This window comes from Oncorhynchus kisutch, linkage group LG24 (assembly GCF_002021735.2).
Source record: "Oncorhynchus kisutch isolate 150728-3 linkage group LG24, Okis_V2, whole genome shotgun sequence".
Classification (NCBI taxonomy): Eukaryota; Metazoa; Chordata; class Actinopteri; order Salmoniformes; family Salmonidae; genus Oncorhynchus; species Oncorhynchus kisutch.
The window spans coordinates 43,302,413-43,312,901 of record NC_034197.2 but is presented as its reverse complement, the minus strand read 5'-3'; the positions used below and the strand labels follow the sequence as shown (position 1 = coordinate 43,312,901).

Genomic DNA, 10,489 nt, shown 5'->3' with positions numbered 1-10,489 from the left:
TCAGGTCCCACGCCTCTCCATTTAATCTGATTTATTATGATATAGGATCAGGTCCCCCCTCTCCATGTAATCTGATTCATTATGATCTAGGATCAGGTCCCCCCTCTCCATGTAATCTGATTCATTATGATCTAGGATCAGGTCTGCCTCTCCAGGTAATCTGATTCATTATGATCTAGGATCAGGTCGCCCCCCCCCCCTCTCCATGTAATCTGATTCATTATGATCTAGGATCAGGTCTGCCTCTCCATGTAATCTGATTCATTATGATCTAGGATCAGGTCCCCCCCCTCTCCATGTAATCTGATTCATTATGATCTAGGATCAGGTCCCCCCCTCTCCATGTAATCTGATTCATTATGATCTAGGATCAGGTCTGCCTCTCCATGTAATCTGATTCATTATGATCTAGGATCAGGTCCCCCCCCCTCTCCATGTAATCTGATTCATTATGATCTAGGATCAGGTCTGCCTCTCCAGGTAATCTGATTCATTATGATCTTGGATCAGGTCGCCCCCCCCCCCCTCTCCATGTAATCTGATTCATTATGATCTAGGATCAGGTCCCCCCTCTCCATGTAATCTGATTCATTATGATCTAGGATCAGGTCCCCCCTCTCCATGTAATCTGATTCATTATGATCTAGGATCAGGTCTCCCCTCTCCATGTAATCTGATTCATTATGATCTAGGATCAGGTCCCCCCTCTCCATGTAATCTGATTCATTACGATCTATTATCAGGTCCCCCCTCTCCATGTAATCTGATTCATTATGATCTAGGATCAGGTCCCCCCCCTCTCCATGTAATCTGATTCATTATGATCTAGGATCAGGTCCCCCCTCTCCATGTAATCTGATTCATTATGATCTAGGATCAGGTCCCCCCTCTCCATGTAATCTGATTCATTATGATCTAGGATCAGGTCTCCCCTCTCCATGTAATCTGATTCATTATGATCTAGGATCAGGTCCCCCCTCTCCATGTAATCTGATTCATTACGATCTATTATCAGGTCCCCCTCTCCATGTAATCTGATCCATTATGATCTAAAAGACAAAACTGACCATAGATCAGCTCTCCTACCTAAAGACACTTTATGAAGACGGGCTCTGGAGAGCTATAAACTGATGTTTTGTAAGTTAATTCCGGTACCTGGAGAGACCGTTTTAATCCGTATGGGATGGGGGCATGAGTTGAGGACCCCTCTCACGTCTCCTAGCGTCATGCCCAGGACGGGCGTACCCCCGATCTCCAGTATGACATCACCCACCGTGGTCCAACCTCCCGGTGCTGTGGTGATGAAAGGGAACTCTCTGTAGTCAGCGCCGCCCCCAATGGCAACACCCAGCTCTCCAGACCCGTCTCCCAGGGGAACAAAACTCTCCTGCACCTTGGAACGCCAGTGCAGCTTGTTCGCTGTGGCCTTAGACATGGTGGCAAACCTGGAAGAGACACGAGACAGCACAGAGATGGTCAATACATCATACAAAGGACAGCACAGGGAGCTGTGGCCTTAGACATGGTAGTAGAGCGATAACAAGATAGCACAGGTTTCCAGAGACTGTTATATCACAGAACAATTACTATGTTACAATTACTATGTTAAATTACTATTGTCATGACGTTGGCCTGGGGGTAGGTTTATGAATACCTCTTCCCCCCTTTTTCCTCTCTCTACCCTACTGATGTTATATTTGCAAAACCCTTGGTTAACATAGACATTCTGGGAACATCAGAAGGTGGGGGAAATTAACTATATTCTGGTAATCTGACCAATTGAACATATGCGGTGGTACTTAATGAATATGATGTCAGTTCGGTTGTCATCTGAGACATTCTCATCAATGATAAGATGACAAACTCTACAGTGGAAAGTCTACACATCAGAGTTATCGGAGTCACATGGAATTGTTGTTCAATTTAAATGTTTGAATATAAAATTATTTGTGATGGGATAAAATGTGATTTTAGCTTCTAAAATGTGAGAATTGGGGTTTCATAAGGTAGGGCTCTGCTCAATCAGTGGCCCTCCCCTGTGAAGGGACATGGGCTATAAAACTTTTCAAACACGCCCTCCTCTCCCTTCCTATATAAGCCCTTGACGACAATATAACCTCCTGTTCTGAGGATGTGAGGACGACGGTCCAATGTCAGAATGGTTCAGATAATAACTAATACCACTTCATCCGGCATAGCCAAAGACACGACACTATGTTACAATTACTATGTTACAATTACTATGTTACAATGTTGATTTTTTGGGGGGGGGGGCCGTTCAGACTGCAGGAAAAAATGAACAGATCCGAATCGGATATGCAAAAAACTAAATCAGATTTTTGATTCACATCAAACTGCCAATGTGAACAAGGCTTTAATAGATGTCAAATAGCAGATGGGTGCAGCACAGCAGGACCTCAACTGGTAGACAAACAGGGATATTCAAACTCAATTCAATATGAATGAACGTATGCTAGCTATTGACTAAACCCCTCTATAGTGAACATTACACACTAAACGTATTATTTTTGATTGTCACTTCAGGACTAGGCTTATGCTGTGTAAAGGACTCCTACCCTGAATGGTCAGTCTTTCTGAGGTAAAATCTCCCTATTCTTCCTGACCAGCTATTTGGACTCATCTATCAACAGGAATGTCTCTCTCTCTGATCGGAGAGGAGGGCAACGAACAGTGTTGTGTGGTGTCAGACACCCAGTCATCCTAAGGAGAACAGTGGTGTCAGAGACCAGTCATCCTAAGGAGACCAGTGGTGTCAGATACCAGTCATCCTAAGGAGGCCAGTGGTGTCAGATACCAGTCATCCTAAGGAGGCCAGTGGTGTCAGATACCAGTCATCCTAAGGAGACCAGTGGTGCCAGATACCAGTCATCCTAAGGAGAACAGTGGTGTCAGATACCAGTCATCCTAAGGAGACCAGTGGTGTCAGATACCAGTCATCCTAAAGAGAACAGTGGTATCAGATACCAGTCATCCTAAAGAGAGCAGTGGTGTCAGAGACCAGTCATCCTAAGGAGAACAATGGTGTCAGATACCAGTCATCCTAAGGAGAACAGTGGTGTCAGATACCAGTCATCCTTAGGAGAACAGTGGTGTCCGACACCAGTCATCCTAAGGAGACCAGTGGTGTCAGATACCAGTCATCCTAAGGAGACCAGTGGTGTCAGATACCAGTCATCCTAAGGAGAAAAGTGGTGTCAGATATCAGTCATCCTAAGGAGACCAATGGTGTCAGAGTCCAGTCATCTTAAGGAGACCAGTGGTGTCAGATACCAGTCATCCTAAGGAGAACAGTGGTGTCAGAGACCAGTCATCCTAAGGAGAACAGTGGTGTCAGATACCAGTCATCCTAAGGAGACCAGTGGTGTCAGATACCAGTCATCCTAAGGAGACCAGTGGTGTCAGATACCAGTCATCCTAAGGAGAGCAGTGGTGTCAGATACCAGTCATCCAAATGAGAACAGTGTGGTGACAAATACCAGTCATCCTAAGGAGTGGCCTTACATGTGAACAAACAAACTGCTGAAAAGAAAACAGGGGAAGGTGTGCATATCTCAAAAGTGCAAAGTTCACTAACTGCCACTGACCAATCAGGACCCTGAACAGTCCTATTACTGATAGTCTGGGAGAGAGGGGGTGGATGTTTCTATCAGTTTAGGAGAGAGGGTGGATGTTTCTATCAGTTTAGGAGAGAGGGGTGGATGTTTCTATCAGTTTAGGAGAGAGGGGTGGATGTTTCTAACAGTTTAGGGGAGAGGGGTGGATGTTTCTATCAGTTTAGGAGAGAGGGGGTGGATGTTTCTATCAGTTTAGGAGAGAGGGGGTGGATGTTTCTAACAGTTTAGGAGAGAGGGGGTGGATGTTTCTATCAGTTTAGGAGAGAGGGGTGGATGTTTCTATCAGTTTAGGAGAGAGGGGGTGGATGTTTCTATCAGTTTAGGAGAGAGGGGTGGATGTTTCTAACAGTTTAGGAGAGAGGGGGTGGATGTTTCTATCAGTTTAGGAGAGAGGGGTGGATGTTTATATCAGTTTAGGAGAGAGGGGTGGATGTTTCTATCAGTTTAGGAGAGAGGGGTGGATGTTTATATCAGTTTAGGAGAGGGGTGGATTTTTCTATCAGTTTAGGAGAGAGGGGTGGATGTTTTTATCAGTTTAGGAGAGAGGGGTGGATGTTTCTATCAGTTTAGGAGATGTTTCTATCAGTTCAGGAGAGAGGGGTGGATGTTTCTATCAGTTTAGGAGAGAGGGGTGGATGTTTCTATCAGTTTAGGAGAGAGGGGTGGATGTTTCTAACAGTTTAGGAGAGAGGGGTGGATGTTTCTAACAGTTTAGGAGAGAGGGGTGGATGTTTCTATCAGTTTAGGAGAGAGGGGTGGATGTTTCTATCAGTTTAGGAGAGAGGGGTGGATGTTTCTAACAGTTTAGGAGAGAGGGGTGGATGTTTCTAACAGTTTAGGAGAGAGGGGTGGATGTTTCTAACAGTTTAGGAGAGAGGGGTGGATGTTTCTATCAGTTTAGGAGAGAGGGGTGGATGTTTCTAACAGTTTAGGAGAGAGGGGTGGATGTTTCTAACAGTTTAGGAGAGGGGTGGATGTTTCTAACAGTTTAGGAGAGAGGGGTGGATGTTTCTAACAGTTTAGGAGAGAGGGGTGGATGTTTCTAACAGTTTAGGAGAGAGGGGTGGATGTTTCTAACAGTTTAGGAGAGAGGGGTGGATGTTTCTAACAGTTTAGGAGAGAGGGGTGGATGTTTCTATCAGTTTAGGAGAGAGGGGTGGATGTTTCTAACAGTTTAGGAGAGAGGGGGTGGATGTTTCTAACAGTTTAGGAAAGAGGGGTGGATGTTTCTAACAGTTTAGGAGAGAGGGGGTGGATGTTTCTAACAGTTTAGGAGAGAGGGGTGGATGTTTCTAACAGTTTAGGAGAGAGGGGTGGATGTTTCTAACAGTTTAGGAGAGAGGGGTGGATGTTTCTATCAGTTTAGGAGAGAGGGGTGGATGTTTCTAACAGTTTAGGAGAGAGGGGTGGATGTTTCTATCAGTTTAGGAGAGGGGTGGATGTTTCTATCAGTTTAGGAGAGAGGGGTGGATGTTTCTATCAGTTTAGGAGAGAGGGGTGGATGTTTCTAACAGTTTAGGAGAGAGGGGTGGATGTTTCTAACAGTTTAGGAGAGAGGGGTGGATGTTTCTAACAGTTTAGGAGAGAGGGGTGGATGTTTCTAACAGTTTAGGAGAGAGGGGTGGATGTTTCTAACAGTTTAGGGGAGAGGGGTGGATGTTTCTAACAGTTTAGGAGAGAGGGGTGGATGTTTCTAACAGTTTAGGGGAGAGGGGTGGATGTTTCTATCAGTTTAGGAGAGAGGGGGTGGATGTTTCTATCAGTTTAGGAGAGAGGGGTGGATGTTTCTAACAGTTTAGGAGAGAGGGGTGGATGTTTCTATCAGTTTAGGAGAGAGGGGTGGATGTTTCTAACAGTTTAGGAGAGAGGGGTGGATGTTTCTAACAGTTTAGGAGAGAGGGGTGGATGTTTCTATCAGTTTAGGGGAGAGGGGTGGATGTTTCTAACAGTTTAGGAGAGAGGGGTGGATGTTTCTAACAGTTTAGGAGAGAGGGGTGGATGTTTCTAACAGTTTAGGAGAGAGGGGTGGATGTTTCTAACAGTTTAGGAGAGAGGGGTGGATGTTTCTAACAGTTTAGGGGAGAGGGGTGGATGTTTCTAACAGTTTAGGCCTAGGTGTTTTGAGAACAATATCCTTAAAACAAAAAATAACAAATCAAATCCTACTTTAAACAGCTTTTCAAAATGAAAACGGTCCTTAAAGTACCTGGCTTGCAGTAATACAAGTATAGAAACCTGTCTTATAGTAACAGAGTCTATCTAATAAAGTAGTCTGTCAAATAAAAGCTAAGAGTCTATATTTTGGGGGAAATTCAGTCATTCAGTAGACATGTTTTCCCATCCTAGAAATTATAAATAATTTGATTTCTGGTCACACAGATGGATAAGGGGTCTTAAAAATAACCATCAACTAGAAAAAGTCTTGAAATGTATTAGAAATACATAAAACACAATAATGTTGAAGCAACGACCCCTGACAACATTTATGTTCAGTTTTGGAGAAACTATTTGCTTTCTGTAAGTTTAAGAAACATTGCCTAGTAACTTGTCATTCTGTTACCAAGACCTCCATATCTTCAAGATAGTTGTTAGGGATTTCTTTCTTCCTCTGAAGAGGAGGTGTAGCAGGGATCGGACCAAAATGCAGCGTGGTCATTTTTATACATCTTTCATAAAGATGAAAAACAAACGAGACAAAAACGTGAGAGAAAAACGTGAGAGAAAAACGTGAGAGAAAAACGTGAGACAAAAACCTAACACAAAAACCTAACACAAAAACCTAACACAAAAACCTAACACAAAAACCTAACACAAAAACCTAACACAAAAACCTAACACAAAAACCTAACACAAAAACCTAACACAAAAACCTAACACAAAAACCTAACAGCCTATACTGGTGCAAAACAAACACAGAGACAGGAACAATCACCCACGAAACACTCAAAGAATATGGCTGCCTAAATATGGTTCCCAATCAGAGACAACGATAAACACCTGCCTCTGATTGAGAACCACTTCAGGCAACCATAGACTTTTCTAGATAACCCCACTATACCACAATCCCAATACCTACAAAAACCCCAAGACAAAACACACCACATAAATAACCCATGTCACACCCTGGCCTGACCAAAATAATAAAGAAAACACAAAATACTAAGACCAGGGCGTGACAATATTGTCTAATTTCTCTCCTTCATGAGGAGGGGGCTAATGAAAGTTCACTAAAGTTTGTTTTACTCACTGCTTTAGCACACTCTGCTAACCCTGATGTCCTTGCTGTGTCTGAATCCTGGCTCAGGAAGGCCACCAAAAATTCAGAGATTTCCATACCCAACTATAACATCTTCCGTCAAGATAGAACTGCCAAAGGGGGAGGAGTTGCAGTTTACTGCAGAGATAGCCTGCAAAGTAATGTCATACTTTCCAGGTCCATACCCAAACAGTTCGAACTACTAATTTAGAAAATTACTCTCTCCAGAAATAAGTCTCTCACGGTTGCCGCCTGCTACCGACCCCCCTCAGCTCCCAGCTGTGCCCTGGACACCATTTGTGAATTGATCGACCCCCATCTAGCTTCAGAGTTTGTTCTGTTAGGTGACCTAAACTGGGATATGCTTAACACCCCGCCAGTCCTACAATCTAAGCTAGATGCCCTCAATCTCACACAAATCATCAAGGAACCCACCAGGTACAACCCTAACTCTGTAAACAAGGGCACCCTCATAGACGTCATCCTGACCAACTGGCCCTCCAAATACACCTCCGCTGTCTTCAACCAGGATCTCAGCGATCACTGCCTCATTGCCTGTATCCGCTACGGAGCCGCAGTCAAACGACCACCCCTCATCACTGTCAAACGCTCCCTAAAACACTTCTGTGAGCAGGCCTTTCTAATCGACCTGGCCCGGGTATCCTGGAAGGACATTGACCTCATCCCGTCAGTTGAGGATGCCTGGTCATTCTTTAAAAGTAACTTCCTCACCATTTTAGATAAGCATGCTCCGTTCAAAAAATGCATAACTAAGAACAGATACAGCCCTTGGTTCACCCCAGACCTGACTGCCCTCGACCAGCACAAAAACATCCTGTGGCGGACTGCAATAGCATCGAATAGTCCCCGTGATATGCAACTGTTCAGGGAAGTCCGGAACCAATACACGCAGTCAGCAGCTTCTTCAGGCAGAAGTTTGCATCCTGTAGCTCCAACTCCAAAAAGTTCTGGGACACCGTGAAGTCCATGGAGAACAAGAGCACCTCCTCCCAGCTGCCCACTGCACTGAGGCTAGGTAACACGGTCACCACTGATAAATCCATGATTATCGAAAACTTCAATAAGCATTTCTCAACGGCTGGCCATGCCTTCCGCCTGGCAACCTCGGCCAACAGCTCCGCCCCCCCCGCAGCTCCTCGCCCAAGCCTCTCCAGGTTCTCCTTTAACCAAATCCAGATAGCAGATGTTCTGAAAGAGCTGCAAAACCTGGACCCGTACAAATCAGCTGGGCTTGACAATCTGGACCCTCTATTTCTGAAACTATCTGCCACCATTGTCGCAACCCCTATTACCAGCCTGTTCAACCTCTCTTTCATATCGTCTGAGATCCCCAAGGATTGGAAAGCTGCCGCAGTCATCCCCCTCTTCAAAGGGGGAGACACCCTGGACCCAAACTGTTACAGACCTATATCCATCCTGCCCTGCCTATCTAAGGTCTTCGAAAGCCAAGTCAACAAACAGGTCACTGACCATCCGTACCTTCTCCGCTGTGCAATCTGGTTTCCGAGCCGGTCATGGGTGCACCTCAGCCACACTCAAGGTACTCAACGATATCATAACCGCCATCGATAAAAGACAGTACTGTGCAGCCGTCTTCATCGACCTTGCCAAGGCTTTCGACTCTGTCAATCACCATATTCTTATCGGCAGACTCAGGAGCCTCGGTTTTTCGGATGACTGCCTTGCCTGGTTCACCAATTACTTTGCAGACAGAGTTCAGTGCGTCAAATCGGAGGGCATGCTGTCTGGTCCTCTGGCAGTCTCTATGGGGGTGCCACAGGGTTCAATTCTCGGACTCTTTTCTCTGTGTATATCAATGATGTTGCTCTTGCTGCGGGCGATTCCCTGATCCACCTCTACGCAGACGACAACATTCTATATACTTTCGGCCCGTCTTTGGACACTGTGCTATCTAACCTCCAAACAAGCTTCAATGCCATACAACACTCCTTCCGTGGCCTCCAACTGCTCTTAAACGCTAGTAAAACCAAATGCATGCTTTTCAACCGGTCGCTGCCTGCACCCGCATGCCCGACTAGCATCACCACCCTGGATGGTTCCGACCTAGAATATGTGGACGTCTATAAGTACCTAGGTGTCTGGCTAGACTGCAAACTCTCCTTCCAGACTCATATCAAACATCTCCAATCGAAAATCAAATCAAGAGTCGGCTTTCTATTCCGCAACAAAGCCTCCTTCACTCACGCCGCCAAGCTTACCCTAGTAAAACTGACTATCCTACCGATCCTCGACTTCGGCGATGTCATCTACAAAATGGCTTCCAACACTCTACTCAGCAAACTGGATGCAGTTTATCACAGTGCCATCCGTTTTGTCACTAAAGCACCTTATACCACCCACCACTGCGACTTGTATGCTCTAGTCGGCTGGCCCTCGCAACATATTCGTCGCCAGACCCACTGGCTCCAGGTCATCTACAAGTCCATGCTAGGTAAAGCTCCGCCTTATCTCAGCTCACTGGTCACGATGGCAACACCCATCCGTAGCACGCGCTCCAGCGGGTGTATCTCACTGATCATCCCTAAAGCCAACACCTCATTCGGCCGCCTTTCGTTCCAGTACTCTGCTGCCTGTGACTGGAACGAATTGCAAAAATCGCTGAAGTTGGAGACTTTTATCTCCCTCACCAACTTCAAACATCAGCTATCTGAGCAGCTAACCGATCGCTGCAGCTGTACATAGTCTATTGGTAAATAGCCCACCCTTCTTCACCTACCTCATCCCCATACTGTTTTTATTTATTTACTTTTCTGCTCTTTTGCACACCAATATCTCTACCTGTACATGACCATCTGATCATTCATCACTCCAGTGTTAATCTGCAAAATTGTAATTATTTGCCTACCTCCTCATGCCTTTTGCACACATTGTATATAGACTCCCCCTTTGTTTTCTACTGTGTTATTGACTTGTTAATTGTTTACTCCATGTGTAACTCTTTGTTGTCTGCTCACACTGCTATGCTTTATCTTGGCCAGATCGCAGTTGCAAATGAGAACTTGTTCTCAACTAGCCTACCTGGTTAAATAAAGGTGTTCTCAACTAGCCTACCTGGTTAAATAAAGGTGTTCTCAACTAGCCTACCTGGTTAAATAAAGGTGAAAAAAAGAAAATAATAATAATAAAAAACTAGCACAGTAGAACACAGTAGAACACAGTACAGTAGAGCACAGTAGAACACAGTAGAACACAGTACAGTAGAGCACAGTAGAACACAGTAGAACACAGTACAGTAGAGCACAGTAGAACACAGTAGAACACAGTACAGTAGAGCACAGAAGAACACAGTAGAACACAGTACAGTAGAGCACAGAAGAACACAGTACAGTAGATCACAGTAGATCACAGTAGAACACAGTAGAACACAGTACAGTAGAGCACAGTAGAACACAGTAGAACACAATACAGTAGAGCACAGTAGAACACAGTAGAACACAGTACAGTAGAGCACAGTAGAACACAGTAGAACACATTACAGTAGAGCACAGTAGAACACAGTAGAACACAGTACAGTAGAGCACAGTAGAACACAGTAGAACACAGTAGAACACAGTAC

At 44.9% G+C, this 10,489-nt stretch overlaps 1 pseudogene; it reads right to left on the bottom strand.

Moving 5' to 3' along the window:
• LOC116356916 (membrane-associated guanylate kinase, WW and PDZ domain-containing protein 3-like) overlaps nucleotides 1–10,489 on the bottom strand; it is a 95,597-nt pseudogene that overhangs the window by 67,765 nt on the left and 17,343 nt on the right.